General features: G+C 40.7%; 1 protein-coding gene and 1 long non-coding RNA gene across 12 annotated transcripts in view; both read right to left on the bottom strand.

The window, feature by feature from the left end:
- Positions 1-18,411, bottom strand: part of CREB5 (cAMP responsive element binding protein 5) — a 416,043-nt gene that overhangs the window by 186,429 nt on the left and 211,203 nt on the right. The gene's annotated exons all lie outside the window — the stretch shown is intronic.
- On the bottom strand, positions 4,537-8,372 carry LOC134810529 (uncharacterized). The gene is made up of 2 exons (XR_010158830.1): positions 8,340-8,372; positions 4,537-6,940 (listed from the first exon to the last, which is right to left on the bottom strand). It is a non-coding gene; the product is annotated as an uncharacterized LOC134810529 (long non-coding RNA).

Here is an 18,411-nt window from a genome sequence, read left to right as displayed (position 1 = left end):
TGCTAAAGGCCAAACAGAGATAAGATTAAAGCCAAGAAATTTATCACATACCCTAGTTAAATATCAGGAGAGATTGAAATCATTAGTCTGACTCATAATTATTCAAATAGTCTAGAGGAACTAATACTACAAAGCATTCATGAAGTGTGGCGTGGAACAACTGGGCCAGGTATGCACACTACATGTTCCCAGCTCAATATATTTCATTAAAAAGATTTTTTAAAATTGTGGCCAAATATTTAAAATAAGCAGATCTGTTAATTTTCCTCTCATACAATAAATAAGCAGGGTAAGAAATGAATATAGACATTTCACCTCTCTGCGATTTGGGAAGAAGTATACAAAGTACTCTCTACTTATGATCTGACCACTGTTTTGGAGCAGCAATATTTCCAAGTTTTGTTCTCTGATTTGCTATGGGATGTGAAAAAGATCATTTGCAGATTGTCAGGTTTTTCATATATAAAATGAACTAATTTCTAAACATTATGTGGAGTGTATTATTATTAATTGCAGAAGTTGTAATAATATCAATTGTATTGGTGCATTCTCTCTTGTTTAAGATCAAGAAACAGAATGTGACCGGGCGTGGTGGCACACACCTGCAGTCCTAGTACTTTGGGAGGCTGAGGCTGGCGGATGTCTTGAGCCCAGGAACTCAAGATCAACCTGGGAAAAATGACAAAACCCTGTCTCTGCAAAAAAATCAAAAATAAGCCAGGTGTGGTGGTAGGTGCCTATGGTCTCAGCTACTTAGGAGGCTGAGGTGGGAGGATTGCTTGAGTCCGGAGAGGTTGAGGTTGGAGCGAGCTGTGATTGTGCCACTGCACTCCAGCCTGGGCAACAGAGTGAGATTCTGTTTCCAAAAAAAAAAAAAGAAAAAAGAAAAACAGAAAAAAGAATATGCAAACCTTCCTAGCAACCAGCCCTCACTGTGTGTGTGTGTGTGTGTGTGTGTGTTCGTGTGTGTGTGTGTGTGTGTGTGTGTCTAGTTTCTTTAAGATAGTAATTTGAATGAAGGCGGGGATCAAGATTTTCTTAACCAACACTGCAGTGATTGTTCCATATTAAAAATTCTCAGTCCATATCTTTGCTGATAAACCTCATTTGGCATACAGTACAAGCCCCAAAATTTGATAAACATTGGAAAAATCCAGGAGAGACCATTAATTAAAAATCATAAATCAATGTTTACACTCAGGAAAGAGTCTCTGTAGCTAACGAGGCTAATGAAGAAGATTCCCAAAGATGCATATTAAGTCACCAAAAACGATGTCAAGCTACAATTTGATAAGCCCACGCAGTCTGAAGCACTGAGCTGTCTGAATTCCTTTTCATTTCCATACCTAGTCTAATTTTCCTTGGCCAAACTATTCACCAAGTATTGTTGGGAAAACACAGTAAAAAATAAAAAATAACAACTATAAATGCATTGTTTAAACCAATATTTTATGTTTAAACGTAAGTTCTTAATTGGTTGACTTGTAGAAGTTGAAGGACTCAGATATCTTTATGAACACCCTCAATTCACAGGCTAAGCAGTGCAAGTTCTTCCCCACCAAAGGGCCTTCGTCCTGTTGTTTTTTCTGTGCAAATGGTTTGCCCTCTGCATCTTCACACAAACAGCTCTTTCTGATCCTTGGGGTCTCATCTGAAACGTCACTTTCCAGAAAAGCTTTTCCTACCTAATCTATCTAAACCATCTCTCCCTCCCCTTCTGCCCCTCTATTCAAACTCCATTTTAGCATCTTACTTGTTTCTTTCACATTGACAGTCATCACAAAGTGTAAGTCCATATTTTAGAATTGTATTTTGTTTTTTATCAGCCTTTCTCACTAATCTGTGAGCATTTTGAGAGCAAACTTTTATGTTGACTTCTACATAAAAAGCCCCCAAAAGACAGTCCAGCAAACTATGGCCTCTCAAAGCTATCTCTTGAGTGAATGAATAAATGAATGAATGAATAGAAATTCACTATCTTCACTACTGAAGCTAGACATAATTTGAATTATAATATGAATTATGAAACATAATTCGTGTGGTCAAATTTTCTTTTCTTTTCCTTTCTTTTCTTTCTTTTTTTGTTTTGTTTTTTAAGACAGGGTTTCATTCTGTTACCCAGGCTGGAGTGCAGTGGCACGATCATGGCTCACTGCAGCCTCATCCTCCTAGGCTCAAGTGATCCTACCACCTCAGCCTCCCAAGTAGCTGGGACCACAGGCACACACTATCATACCTGGCTAATTTTTGTACTTTTTGTAGAGTCAGGGTTTCACTATGTTGCCCAGACTCATCTCAGACTCCTGGGCTCAAGCAACCTGCACACCTCAACCTCCCAAATTGCTGGGTACAGGCATGAGCCACTGCACTCAGTGAAATTTTCATTTGAGAAAAACAGCTCTAGCTGCAGGAGTGAGGAGGCTGGATAAAAGAGACCATTTAGAGAACCACAGAAAGGGTGATGAGGCCCTAAACTAAGGCAGGTATTGTAAGGATGAAGACAAAAAGACAAATATGAGATTTTCCAAGTAGATAAATAGCATATAGAACACAAACTTTCAAGTTGTAGGTTATGATTGAAAGGGAAAAGTCTAGGATGACTATGATAATTTATTAATCCAACAAATAATTGGGGATGTCATAGGCAGGCGTAGTATCTATCAATCATCATGGAGTTTACAGTGTAGGAAAGGGAACATTAAACAAAGAATTATATAAAGGAATGATTTTTCATAGTAGAAGTAAGTGCCACACAGGAAAGAAGTGAGCAGTATATGGTGTTTGCCCTCAAGGAGGGAGGCAGGGGATGCAGGAGGGGTAGATTTGGAGAAGGAGGAAGATGATAAAGTCATAAGTACCATGGTGTTGATAATCCCTGCCAATCTTTTCATGTGTGATGATAATCCCATATTGGAACACTCTAAACACATTCCACACTCCTCTTCCTCCGTATCCCTCATCCCTCCCACCCCCCAGTGGAGAGCCTTAGACATGGTCCCTCAAAAAAGGGCATGGGCAAGCAGCACACTCTGGCTTCTGGCCATAGCTGTGTGATCCTGACCTTCGTGTTTCTCTTTCATCAAGTAAAGGGTATTGTGTGAATATATTATTAGAAAAGAATATGAAAATATAAAAAGAAGAGCACACTCAACTTAAAAAAAGAACTCGAAGAGGAAATTGGAAGAGATGATCTCTAAGGTTTCATCCAGTGCTATAATCCTTTGATTTTGTGGCTCAATAAGTATTTATTGGTTTTATTTTATTCTTCTGGCATGCTCAGCTGAGAAGTTGCTGGATATGCTTTGCTAATCTCTTCAGAAAGCTGGGCTCACAGGTCTGAGCTACATGCAACAATGGCCTGGCTCAGGAGCAATTCTGAATTGTCAGGTAGGCTGCCAGGAGTTTGGGAGACACCATATCAACTGGCATATGCCAATCTGAAATGTGTCTGGGCCCAGAAAACAATATGAATGAATGAATGAGTAAATGAATGAAAAGGTCAACAAAGACCTAGTGGAACCGAAACAGGTGGGTACAATAATAAAACCCTAAACCAAAATTAACATAGATAGATGATGGTGATAGGCAGAAAGAAGTACACAAGAAATATGAAGAAAGAATAGTGTTGACTGAATTGGTGAGTTTATGGATTCAAAATGACTAGCATCTTTTGATTCTGCAGCTTGTCAGCTGAGGCAGACATTCCAGTAAACCTTCTCATGATGATCGAAAAGACTGAAAGATGGTTAAGACTGGTCTACTAATTTAAGCACATATTAAGTGCTTAATCTTGCCTGGCATAGTAAGTGGCCAACAAGTATTAGTTATTTTTTTTCCAGGATCATTACCACTACCACCTCCTCTAGAACTGTGTATTCATTCATCTTTTAAATGGAGAAGAAGTGTTAAAGAGTGGAATAAATGAGTGTAAGATATAGCAGAGAAATAATGTGCCAAATTGAAAACCTATCAGCCAAATGTGTATTACATCTGCAGGATAAAATATGAGCAATATCAGTGGCCCTGTGGTAGTCACCCTCAGCAGGCTCACTCGACAGTCATTCCAAGCCTCCTCCTTGCCTTCATGTACCATAGTAGCTGAAAGGTGAAGCCTTTGGCCTCCTAGCTTCTCTACTAACTAGAAGTGGTATGGGACATAATTCTATCAAAAGAAACACATAAAAAAGTCCCTGGAATAAACAGCCCCAAGTAAATTCCTCGACAATACCCTTGGGTTAGCAGCCCTGGACTACCTGCCTCCAAATTTCTTGTAACATGAGAATAATAAATGTCTTTTGTGTGTTGTTGGGATTTTTTCGTTACTTGCAGGCAAATGCATTCCTAACTGATATAGTGCTCTACCCTGAAGCTGTTTCTGTCTCCTTGAAAAGACAATAGTAATCTGTATAAAACATAAAAATACATGAAAACATACAATTAAAAGAAGCCATCAGAGATACAGACTAAATTCCTCTAAGAGTTCAGAAACGGAGATGGACCAGAGCTAGAAAGCAAGGGAAGAAGGCAGAACTTGAAAAATGGGTAGGTATGAATGCGGCCCACGGAAAAAAGAGAAAATGGTTCTCTTCAATGCCTCACATCTAGAGCTTCAGTAAAGACTAAATGTTTTTGGGATTACAATTTTGACAACCCAAGCAACAAGGCATGATACACAGGGGAGGGCTTGTAAGGCTCTTAGAAGTCAGGCACATGAGAAATTGTGGCCATCTAAGGTTTTTGAGCAATGAATGGCAGGATGAAAACAGTTTCATGATATGCAGCTCATCATAATTTTTTAAAAAAAATTTCAAAATGATGTAACAATATACATTTTAAAATATTTTTCATTAAGAGTAAAGCACATGATAGACATGCATAGACATCATTTACCCTTCCCATTAAAAAATATCAGTTTAATTTAATCCATGAGCACGCATTAATCTGTTCAACTGGTCTGAAAGGGAAGTGACATAACTGAAGCTCTGGGTGAAAATATTTTTTTAAAGAAGAAACTTCTTTTGGAGTCAAGACATGCCAGTTGCTGTTCACAGACAGGCTGCATGGGCAGATTAAAGCTCAGATGAAATTTGTGTGGAAATTTGCCTGCCATTTTACAAGGGTATAATGGGAAAGACCAGGATCACACTTAGGAAACACTGTCAACTTCTGAGAAACAGAGGAGGCTGAAAATGGTTATCAATTATCTCCATCTTACTTTTTATTCTGGGAATCTTAACTGATCAGATAGCCAAGAAGACAGGCTAAAGTTTCAGACACATTGATTTTCTTTTCACTCTCTTTAAGAGGCAGACTCCTGGCTACAGATAACAGTGATTTAGAGATTTGGTCTCACTTTATAGGCAGCACGAATTCTGTGCTGCCCAATAACTGGAGACAGGCTAGATCATTATCCTTTAGGTTTGAAGATGTATGCCCAAGGGGACTCAAAGACAGATGTAGGACCACTACCTCTGTCTTTATGTCTTTGGAGATGCTCATGGAGTTCACACATCTATAATCCTCCTTCTCAACTCTACCATGAACCCCACCCCCACTACTGTCATGGCTGGTAGCTTCAGAGTGTTCAGACACAAAGTAACCAGCCAATCAAAAGGATGGCTGGTAAGTCCACAACTCATCATTCTCAGCTTGGCCTGACCACTGTGTGAGCACCTTGCACAGGTTAGAAATGGAATTTGTAGATAGAAGAAACACCTTCTTTACTTCTTCAGGTATTCTCCAGAGTGCTTTTTCTCTGAATGAGATATAGGCAGAAGTAGAGGTAACTCTTGATAACCCAAGAGTTCTAGCTGAGAGAATATTCAGTGTTTGATTTTCTATATTTCATTACACACACACACACACACACACACACACACACACACACACGAATGATTGAATCCTTGGTTTAAACTGATCAAGGTTCTCATTTGTAGGAAATAATTTTGTTGTAAAAGAGCCTTGTTTTGGTATCACCAGTATTTGTTTTGGAATAAAAACGCATCCTATAGAGTGGATAAAAGCACATATTATATATCCAACCAGTCTGTTTGAATTGTCATTCTAGCATTTATTACTGTGTGACCTTAGACAAATTGTTTTGCTTCTCTGTGCCTTAGTTTACTAATCTGTAAATAAGAACCATCCTAGTGCCTACCTCATGTGTTTATCAGAAAGGTGAAATAAATTGATGTTTAAAGTGCTTGAAGAAGTACCTGGAACAGGATAAGAACTATGGAAGTCTTAGCTCTTGTTATCACTCAATCTATTCAAACATTCATCTTTCAGCCATCGAGTGCCCATGATATAATACACTATTATACAAACTAGGGACTCAGGGTGAACAGGATAGATGCCAGCCTTGAACTTACGGTGTTTCTATTTTAGGGGAGGAGGTAGATGATAAACAAAAAATTAAAAACACAATATCAGTTTAGACAATGATAAATGCTGTGAGGAAAACAATGAAGGGTGATGTCATGGAGGGTGACTGAGATCAGGGGCTGGCTAACCTTCGAGCCGAGGGACAGAAAATCCTCCCTTGGCGACACTGGAGCTGAGACCTTAACTACATCTCCTATAAGAAACACTAAGCAGAAGTAAGTAGCAGCGTTCTCTGTCCTCCCGGGATCCCAGGACAATAGGTCCTTCCTGCCTTAGCATTACACGTTTTCTTTACGTTCCATAGATATTTCTAATGATGGTAAACAAAACTTTTAAAGAACAAAACATTTGAAAAGAAAAGAAGGAGCTTGTCCCTGCAGACCATCACCCCCAAAAGAAGGCACCAACAGGAGAGAGGGAGAGAAGAATCACAGAAGGACCCTCACTTCTCCTTTCCTGACATCTCTTCCTAGTCCTGGCCAGGCAGTTCAGACTTCAGACATCCATGTCCTGTCATCAGTCAACTTCAGGGAATTTTTCGAAATTGCTGCCCAATCTGCAAGGACAGGAGGTAGAGGAAATGGAAAAGTGAGAGAGGGAGGAAGTTCTGTTCCTTGGTAGATGCTAGAAATCAGGGGAAACACTGGTGCTTATGTTTGTTCAGTCCAGGCACCTACAATTTTGGTGTAGGGGGATAAAGGCTGTTATCTTGTGGAAATGGAACAAACTTCACTGGGTTGGAATGTTAGTCTTGACTCTTATGGGAAGAACACGGTCCAAGCTGTGCTTTGCAAGTGGCCAGTGCTATTTTCTATTTGCAAGAGAAATTTCTGACATGGGTTTAGCCTCCTTTAGTTACAAAGTGCCCTTATATGCATAAAATGGTGAATTTTCATTGACTCCCTTTCTCCAGCACAGAGGCTTTGAAGACGCCATGCCTAAGCCTGTCACTCTCTCTACTCTTCTGTTGGCAGGTGCCTCCTCATCTTTCAAACACATTCTCCTCTGAGACACCATCCCTGGCGCCGCCTTATGGTGCTTCCCTCCACTCAATTTCCCAAGGCCAAGATCTTTCATTTCTTTCGCAACCCTTATCCCAACTTGTGATTATTCATATATTTGCTTATTTCTTTTTGTCTAGCTTCCTTACTTGACTGCAAGCTCCATAAAAAGGCAGAATTTTGAGAGGCTGAGGCAGGAGAATTGCTTGAACCTGGGAGGCGGAGGTTGCAGTGAGCCGAGATCACGCTGCCACTGCACTCCAGCCTGGGTGATAGAGGAACAGAGGGAGACACTTCATCCCCTCTGCCGCCCCCTCCGAAAAAGGCAGCACTGGCATCTCTTTCATCTGCAGTGTGTACTCAAATCTTTGCCAAGTGTTTGACATATACAAGATGCTCAATATTGGTTAAACAAAATAATTCATGCCATAACCCTGGGAGGTGGTCATTTTTACAAACGAAGAAACTGAATCTCAAGGGATTGAGTGCCTTTCTCAAGGCCACACAGCTGGTATTTGGCAGAGCTGAGGCTTTAACGCAGGGCTTCTGCTGCTTGGTTTTTAAGGCTGTTTTGATTACACTCCACACAGAAGGCAACTCACAAACAGCTGTGAAGGGTGCTAAAGAGTATCCCAGTTATTCCAGTATCCCAGTGGGAGGCAGATTAAAGCAGTCAGTGATTGGGAATCAACATCCCTGAAATCTTTGTCACAGAGAAGAAGAATCAATGGCCCTGACCAAGATACACTCAGAGCGGGTCGGTATTGAAAATCTTCCGTACGTCTCTGAGTCCCACTGGTGGTACCCTGTAGTGGTTGAGCCACGTGCTCTGGGGTCAGAGCTCTGGATTCTGACTCCAGCCTACCCACTTACTTGCTGTGTAATTCTGGATAGGTTATTAATGTTTCTGCCTGGTTTCCTCATATCTAACATGGGGGCAAGAGTCATACGTACCTCATAGCGTTCTGTACCATACATACTCTGCCTGGAATACAAGGGAGGTAGTCAATAAATTAATGTTGACTAAATATTGAAAGACTCTATAAACATATGTCTTCTGCATGCAAAAAGTCACTCTCTTAGCAAGTAGGGTGGTGATCAAAGTAGAAAATGGTTGAAAATATACTTGGAATTTTTCTGAGACTCTTAGCCACACTATTGTCTTTTTATATGGAAATCTACTTAATCAGAACGATTATAATTCCCCAGTTATAAACCAAAATGCTTTACGCATTGCTTGTTTTGCTTCATCATGTGTCCCTCTGTTGCTATAGTTTTGAGCAGCCACATTTTTTCGAACTTTTTCAGCTGCTGCACACCCAGCATGATGCCTTAAGATGCAATATGTCAGGTGAAAATGAAAAACATATGTTTTTTTCAGCACTCGGTCTCAAGTATTCATGGGTTTCCAAAAAGCACAGATTTGAGGATAAGATTTTCAAACAGACTAGACTGAGATGTACATTTCCCATTGTTCCTGAAGTTGCTATTAGGAATAGGTAATTAATCAGCTGGCATTGGAAGTGAGCAGTTTATTACTTTCACAAATTGGGTGGTACTACGGAATCATGACAAATGACAAAAACTTTACCTAACTGAGATTTGGGTCTGAAAAGAGGAAATTCAAGAGAAACAAGACAGGTATCTTTTGGGAGAAGAGATTGATGGGCTTAGTCAAATTAGCAGAACTAAGTCCTATGGGTAGAAATACCATAAAAATGTAACTGGCTCCATAGAAGTAGTACCCTCTAACAATTCAGAAACAGTTCAGGCTATCCAAGTAGCCATCACATGAGCAGTGAGTCCACAGTTTCACAGAATGGCTGGGGCAGAAGGTGGGTAGCCACCTCTCAGGGCTGTTTGGAAGTTGTACATTGGGTTGGAAGGTTGGATTGGGAGGTCTCCAAGGTTCCATCCAACATTGAGAGTCCATGTTTTCTGAATGTGCCATAGAAGCCTATCCTTTCAAATCTATACTCCTTTGTCAATCACTGGCCAACAGTTCTACTTACAGAAGCATAATCAATACTGAAGCTTCTTTGAGGGTGGACACTCAATACAGGAAAGAGCCTTTACGTGTTTATGATGTCTCTGACAAACAAAAATTAACTTTTACTATTCAATAGATGCCATCCCTTATAAAAAGCTGAGACAGCCATTGGGAACATATGAATCATGGATGGTCAGAGCTTTGAGAACAAGACTCATGACTGCCATGAAGCAAAGGTCATCCCAGGAGAATGTTGTGGCTCTGTGTTTAAAGGGGCCCTTCCTAACCCTAGAAGGCCAACGTGTTTCCTGAAAGCAACACAACTGTTCAACCCCTGACTGTCCCTGCTATCTTTTAAAGCAAAGAAACTCCCTGCCTGCCAGCCTGCCTGCTCAACAGTGAATACAGAGTTGTCTGTTGGCTGCCCCAGATCCTCTCTGCTCTGTTTAGAGAGGCCAGAAAGAAGAATTCAGGGACCAACAGCAGCTGAACAGCTTGGCTGACCCGCACGCTGGGCGTCTGATTCCAGGACAACTCTCCAAGGAAAGGGAGGAGGTGAAAGGAGGACTGGGTAATAAATTAGCCCCTTGGACTTCCCTGCAGAACCTGCTGCTGTGTCCATCCTCAGCTTCTCTTTTTAAACATATGCCAGTGGATTAATGTTAGCAATCTAACCTTTGTTGAGTGCTTGCTATGGGCTAAACTCATCTCTGAGGATTTCGCACGTATTGTTTTATTTAATTTCTACAACAACCTGTGAGTGTTTTTATCAATGTTTAAGCAAGTAAACCGAGGCACCATTTGGTCCAAGATGACACAGGTGGCAAGAGGTAAACTCACCGTTTAAACAGACAACTTGGTTTAGAAGTCTGGGATCTTAATCACTATCCTAAATTAAGCGGGAAGAGGGGACGTGGGGGAGAAGGGGCATTGGAAGTTTGGCTTAAGGGTTTTTGTTTGTTTTTAACGTAGTTAAATCTATCAATGTTCAATGCCTATCTAATAATCTTTTCTCCCCCGAGCTAGACTGTAGTTCATGAACCAAGACTGTTCTTTCTTCTTCTCAACTATTAGCACAGTGTCTGGCCAATGAGAGGGACTTAGTCACAGCAGAGGAAATGTCTATAAGGATTTTCCTAGAAAAGCCAGATAAATGTTACATGAAAATCAATAACATGCAGCATATTGTCTCTAGCACCTTGGATGCTGCTGTTGGACCCTAAGAGCCCACCCCTTGGCCAGCATGTCCCCTCATCTCCATGACAGCCACCCACCCTCACACAGTAGAATGTTCTTGAAATTTACACTTTCTTCTGCCACTGGCTACCATGGTCTCCTTCCTTCTCTTACCCACTGAAATGCAGATTTCCTATGTCTTGTCCCCTGGGCTCCAGAGAAGCCTGTTTATTTTCCTTGGGTGCTGAAACATCTTCTGGAAGGTTTTGAGGGCAAAGTAGACTGACAGATGCTAAGCCTTCTGGGGCAAATCAGAACTAGAAGAGGTGACCAGACAGGAGACAGACAATAAGCAGGCGTGGTCAGTTGCTGTAGCTGCCCCAGTGGTAAGAGGTTTCAGTAAATAAACAGAGGTAAGTTCAGGAAACCTGCTCAGTCTTATCATTTGTGCTACAAATGTAGACCACAAAAGTCCTGGATTGCTGTCAGTCTTTAGGGTCTCGAGACCCTAAAGACTGACGAGAGATATGAGAGCCATTCCTCTCTGACATCCCTGAAAAGCTGAGCTGATCCTGTTGGGCAATACCGTAGTAAGAAGAGGAACTGGCTGCCTGTTAGAATAAGAGAATAAGAGAAATCCCTTCACTGCACTGGGAAGTTTCCAAATAACTGGAAAAGAGAGGCATTACTGCTGCGTGATAGTGAGTAGATCAGGATATTTCATATAAATTATATAAACTGTGAACAATTTGGCAAGGCAGGCATCATTGCTTCTATTTCACAGATAAGAAATAGAAGCAACCTCACACCATAACAATAGCCTCTACTTATTGGACTAAGTCACATACAGATTTTTATTTACTGAACACTCAGTACACCAGCCACTGTCATGAAAATAATTTCTAATGAATACCCTGAGGTTTGTCTAAGGCTGAAGATAAGCTGAAAAGAAGAGGATATGGCCAGAGGAGGTCCAGGGGTGCGGGGTAGGGGGGCCCTTAGAAAGTGTGAAGTGAAGAACTTCATGCTATCCCATCAATCTGTGAACGACTGTCACTGCATGGTGAAAACCCTTTTTTGCATTTCAAGAGGCAGGTCATGGGAGCTACAACTGGTCATTTAAATGAATTTTACTTATTTCTGAGCCAAGGCCTTTCAGGGTCTTGGTATTCAAATTTAAGCCAGAAGATTAATTTAGCCCAGTGTTTCGCAACCATGACCTCATGTAAAAAAAATACTGATGCCTGGGCTCCACCCCAGAAGAAATGATTCAAACCTTCTGGGGATGGGCCCAAGTATTGGTATTTGTTTTAAAGCTCCCAAGTGAGAGCAACAGGTAGCCAGGGCTGAGCCACTCTTTCAAAAGAATGGTTCAAGTATTATTTTATCTAATGAAAGGAATCAAGGTCCCAAGCTGCCTTGAAAATTCGAGGTGATCTTAAATTTTTCTCTAGCAAGTGCTGGGCTATCAGAAACTCCAAGCTGACAATAGCAAGGCAACTGTGATAGATATTTTGGAACAGATGCCCAGCAGCCACGGTAGAAGACAGGGAAAAAAAAGATTATATGAACCACCATCTTAATTATGGAAAACCAGACACCCTGGCAGAAGGCCAGGGGCGTGGCAGAATGGATGGGGTGGAGGACAGGAGAAATTTTAGGAAATTAGAAATTTTAATAACTTTGTCCGTCAAGGGCTGCAAGTGGATGTCGACTTGTTTCTAACTCATTGCAAGCGTTGAGAGCAAAAACAGATGAGAAAAGAAACTCCTGTATCACATTCTGGCTGCTTTTTATTTCTCCAGCCTAGGAACAGAAAAGAAATGAAGCCTTCCTGGGGCCCCTTTCCCCAAATCTGATGAAGGGCCCCCGGTAGGCTCCCTTTCTGAACACCAGGGGGAGTAAGACCTAGTTTGCCTTGTTCACCAGGCCTTTCCATGGAGCATGAGAAAGAACAAGTTCTTGCTTCTTGTTTAGATCCCTTCTTGAATAGCTCTTCCTTCTCTCCCTGGCTAAAGAGGATGATCTATTTGCACTCGTTTAAAAGAGTAAGTAAATGCTCTTTAGAAGCAATAAAATCGATTCTGTTCCATCACCCCAGGGTTTGAAGTGGCAACAGACGGGAGGGGTTAAGAGAGCAGATCCTGGTGCCAGACTTCCTGGGTTTGAATCCCAGAAACAGCACTTAGTAGCTCCTTAGCTACGGGCAGGTTACTTAACCTCTCAGGTCTTGGTTTTTCTGTTTGTAAAATGGGGATAGTCATAATAACACACCTCATAGGATCGTTGTGAGGATGGGTGGGTTAACACACATAAAACTTGGAACAAGCCTGGGCATATAGCCAGCAGTCAATGAGTATTAGTGCTATTTTCCAAGAAACTACCAGGAAATTTTCAATTCAAATTTGAACTCTTCCACACTTCAATCATTCTAAATATTTTATATTAAAAATCATACAACGCAAATCACAGGAATGGTAAAGCCAGTGGAGCATTTGACAAGAAGCGATCTTTTAAGGTAGAAATAAATGACTTGTGTAGTGATCTCTACTTGATACAGAAAACAATGAATTATACTACCTTAATGTGAATAATACATACGTTAAATATAAAATGACACACCCAAATAGAATGACCTCATAAATGAATGTACTCCAATGAAGAAAGGCAACAATCTGTTAGGATATCATTATCATAAACTTTTCCCAGAGGGTGTAAGAAATTAGTTGAAGAAAAGCATATGGTACCTAATGACAACTTAGATACTTTTTTAAAAGACTCTTACAGTAGTTATTTCACTAAAATGCATGTACTATTATAATTTCAGAAAATTGTTCTTATTGAAATAGATGATCCTCTATGATATTATGTCATTTTAACAAAATGAGTGGCCAATAAGGAAGACCTGTGTTGATTTACTCCTCTTAAAGTCTGATAGCACATTTTCCATGGATGGAGGCCATGGAATAAACATTGCTGTATCAAACATTCCTGACAATGAGGGAGAACTCTGCTTGCATGTTTTTTCATCCTAGCACACATAACTTTTTTCCCCTGTGGATCTTCAGCAAGGCAAGGCAGTTGCCTTGGCTGTATGGAATTCAGCAAACAGAAATGCATGACCAGTGACCACACACTTGCATCTGGATGAGGTTTTGGCGGACTGTGCTTTGGGATTTTAACTCCAGCCACTAACAAGGACCCTCTTCTTTTTGACTATATAAGTCAACTCTGAGAACATGGGGTAGAATGACTTTTTTTTTGGAGTTCCTTCCATGTCTCCTGTGCACTGAGAATGTAGATAGGAGAGAACAACTCTCTTGTCCTTTGCACTTCCCGTAGTTGGAGGTACCAAAGTCTGGCAAGAAATCAGAATGATGGAGGAAAGAGCCATCTTAAAGGGTAGAATGAAACATCCTTTGTTCGTCCTATCAGCATGTGTGGGTAGAGGATAAAGCTGTCTGATGGAGTGGCACAGAGGTCAAAAGCAGGGCCTGGGCCTGGCTTGAATCCAACTCCACAGGTACTAGCCCTGTAACTTGAATTCAGTTGCTTAACTTCCCTAAGCCTCATTTCCTCATCTGTAGAACGGGGTTAATAATAGTTTCTGCCTTATAATGTAGCCATGGGAATTACATGAAATGCTGCTTATGAAATCTTTTATCTTACTCTGTATTTTTAAATCCTCACCAAAAAAAAAAAATCCAACATGGTGGATACTACTGTACCAATTTTGCTGGTGGGAAACTGAGGCTCAGAGATATTATATAACTGGCCCAGAGTCATCCAGGCACGTCAGTGTAGGAAACTGGGCATGAACCTAGGATTGCCTGGCTCTGAAGCTGATGCTCCAAGCACTCACTGACCCATATCACAAAGTGAGCACTAGGGGCTGTCAGACCATCTGGGCCAGCCTTTCCTTTTATAGGGAAGAGTTACAATTAACAGAAGTTCAGCGAGTAAACTCAGGGTAGGAGGCAGGCATAAGAAATCAGTTCTTCAAGGTTTTTTTTTTTTTTTTTTTTTTTCACGTCTGTTGGCGGAACAAGGAAGAACGAAGTACAATTTGAGAAAAATGTTCAACTTAGACACCAAAGTAACAGTACACAGCCTGTTAATATTTAAAAATGTTGGCTACATATGGTATGAAATTCAACTTTTTTAAATTGCAAACAAACTTGGGATTTCCACGCTGATTATTACTTATCAATCATTCATTAAGCATCTGTTATCAAATAGGTCTTAGCCAAACCAAAGGGCAATTAACTTTTTCAAGAGTAAACAGAAAATGAGTTCACAAATTCCCAACTGTTCTTCCCTGCTTCTGCCATAGGCTCAAGTATATGCACTCAAAAACTTGGAAGAGAACATTAAAATGAAATAGTAAATGCTTGATTCTTCTTTGGCTTTAGAATTCACGCAAATTAGACGTGCAGAGTCTAAAGGATTTCCTTATTTAATTGGCCTCAATATTTCATTTGCACTTACTTATTGGTCTGTGTATTTCAGAGTGCTTTATCTATTTGTAACGGCTTCAGACTATCTGGTTTAGGTTGAATACCTGTAGAGGGCAGCATGTCATATTTATTTAAGGGATGAATCCAGAATCTCTGCTAAAGGTGATAATGGAGGAAGTTGTCATCACCACCATCATCATCACCATCATCATCATTGTTCTTATCATATCCCTGGGTTTTGATCTTAGAGAAAATCTCTGTTACAAAGTGGCAAAGTAGACAATACAATCTCCCCCCATCTTTATGAACGTTAATATTCTGCATAGTTTTCTGATGCATTATTTTATTCAAAATCAAAAAGATTCTCTTACTTGCATACCACAAAACTCCTCTGCTATGTATGATGTTGGCATAAAATTCTGTCATTCTGCTGTTAAATAATTCAAAACCATTTAACATGACATGAAGAGACTTATCATTAAGCCACGGGCAGGGGAATCAAATGGAAAGAAAGTTCCTCACTGAGATATGTTTTCACTCGAATTATTCTGTGGTCAGACACAAACACTCCCTGTAGAATCTGTTTCTTTAAGATTCTAAAAATAAATCTTGATCTGTAAGTGACTTTGCTGTAATACATACAGTGAGTCAGATCAAGGAGTAAGAGCCATTTATAGAATATGAACTAAACTCTGGCCTGAGACAACCATTTAACCCTCGCAAACAGAGAAGCGGCATTTCAGATCATGCAGTTTGATCTATAAAGCTATTTTGACATATAAAGACTCTTTTTTATGATGACTCTGGCTAAAAATATTAGAATATGCCTAGAGGCAATCACAAGGACAAAACTTTTGGTAACAGGAAGATTAGCTTGACTGTACAGGGTACATCTATGTGTGCATGCTCAGAACGTATTCTAGGTATGCCTGTATTCCTATGGGCTGGACGCAGTGATAAGTTGCCATTCCATGCATCCTCCTATAAAGAAGTAGATGGGGACAGGTGCAGGGGCTCATGCCTGTAATTCCAGCACTTTGGGAGGCTGAGGCAGCCGGATCACCTGAGGTCAGGAGTTCAAGACCAGCCTGGTCAACATGGTGAAACCCTGTCTCTACTAAAACTACAAAAATTAGCCAGGCATGGTGGTGGGTGCCTGTAATCCCAGCTACTCTGGAGGCTGAGGCAGGTGAATCACTTGAACCCGGGAGACAGAGGTTGCAGTGAGCTGAGATTGCGCCAGTGCACTCCAAGACTCTGTCTCAAAAAGAAAAAAACCAGAAGAAGGTGGGAGTATTTTTAAAATTATTATTATTTTCAAAAATAGAGATGGGGGTCTCACTATGTTACCCAGGCTGGTCTTGAAACCATGGGCTGAAGTGATCCTTTTGCCTTGGCCTCCCAAAGTTCTAGGATTACAGGCATGAGCCACCACACCCAGCTGGTGGGAATATTTTAACTTGCATTCCATGGTGATTTAGAATGGCTTGTGTGCCCATAAATAAGTCATTGAACATCTCTGAGCCTCAGTTTCTTCATCTCTAAAACAGTAATAAATATAATCTGTACCTCAAGAGGTTGATGTAAGGATTAAACAAGATAAAGCATATAAAGTACTCAGTACATAGAACACAATTTTAAGAAATGTCAGCTAATATTCTGTTCTTCTCAGCCCTGGCAGTTATAGAATGGTGTAATTTTCTTTTTGTTCTTTCTACGCCTTTGCATGTCCCTTCATTTCTAGAGCATGTCTTCATAGTCTTGTAAATAGCTGCCTTAGAGGGCATGTCTGGTGGCTACAGGTGGGTAAGGGTTTTCTTTCTCCTTCTGCATGGCTGATGTAATGAACATCTCTAAGGGGATATATGATTGAAGGGTGTGGGGAGTGTGTGTGTGTGTGTGTGTGTGTGTGAGAGAGAGAGAGAGAGAATGTGTGTATGTGTATAAGAATTCACATTGCGGAAAGAGAAATGTGCCACCTTCCTCACCAAGTTTCGCTCACAGGAAAACACGTTAATTGTTGAGTAGTCACATTGCGTGCACACTATCTCAAACCTGGCACACTGCAAAGAGCTGCTTTACAAGAAATATGACTTCATATCACAGTGTTAATCATTGACCTCCACCCTGGTAATCAGATCTTTTTTGGCCTTGTACAAGTAGAATCCACCTGAGACTTCCTCATCATCTATTCGCTAACAAATTGGCAGAAGTATTAGGAAATTTCACCTTGGCGTTTGGGTGAGTCTTTTCCATCGACATAGTTTATTTGGATTACAGGCTCTTCCTCAATTAAAACAATAAATCAGCCATTTTCATTTTCTTTTCACCTCTGGATATATGTTGTCCTTAATACTTTAAGTTGCAGTCAGAATGCTTGCTTGGTATGATGACATCATCCTGTCTTTCAGGTGTAGTTTCAGGGTCACACTGAACACTTGTGTCCGGAAGGTTGACTTCACAGCACACCACAGACACATTCTGCTACTCAGGGGAGTGAGCTCATGGGCTGGCATAAATTTATCACTCTTTTAAATGAACGGGGTTGAATTCTATCTACTAACCTTGATCAGGAGGCTAGTGATACTGGCTGTGTAAAACAAAACAAGACAAAATAAACAAGGGAAAACCACAGCGCATGTGGCCACTTTGTTCAGAAGGTGACACTACTGAATTTAGTCTGTGAAGGTCTTGTCACATGAAAGCCTAGAAATAGCTATGACCTAAACATGAGAGTAGAAGACAATCCGGTTAGAAATGAATGAACACATTCCATTGTGCTTGTATAGTGTTTAAAATCTATTTTGGGGCAAAAGGGGTATTGTAAATACTTTCCCTTGTTCATAACTATCATAACCCAAACTTTCTGGCTCTCAACATTTTCCAGTGACCCTGCATGCCTATGATTTTTTGCACACCACCTGACCTGGCAAGAATTATGCTACCAGAGATGTGGGTGCCCTGTGACCCCCACCCCCCAACCCCGAATCCCCAAGGCCAGCCAAGACTAGATTGGACCTTATGACTGATTCTAATCTGGATGTCTCAAGGGGCTGTCCTCGTCTCACTGCACAATTCCAAGGCCACTTGGTTCTGATGGCCCTTGGGAGATGCTGCCATATTAGGCCTGTGGAAATGGCCACATCATTCTAAAATTATTTTGGAAGTAGAGATTTAACATAACTTTTTGGATTAGCATTCAATTCCAAATTTGGGGCTGGGATTTAGGTAAAATTAATTTTAGGGACTTCTTATTGGGTTTGCGAAATGTTAATTCCAGCAAGTATTCCTTTATTCTTTAATACCGACTGGATCACAGACCGTGTCTTTTTTCCATTTGATTCTTTCTTTGGTAACAGTATTTCTAGGAAGACTTGGCTATCTGTATAGACAACTCCCGACT

Source organism: Pan troglodytes, chromosome 6 (genome assembly GCF_028858775.2).
Source record: "Pan troglodytes isolate AG18354 chromosome 6, NHGRI_mPanTro3-v2.0_pri, whole genome shotgun sequence".
Classification (NCBI taxonomy): Eukaryota; Metazoa; Chordata; class Mammalia; order Primates; family Hominidae; genus Pan; species Pan troglodytes.
This window is presented reverse-complemented; position numbering and strand designations above follow the sequence as displayed.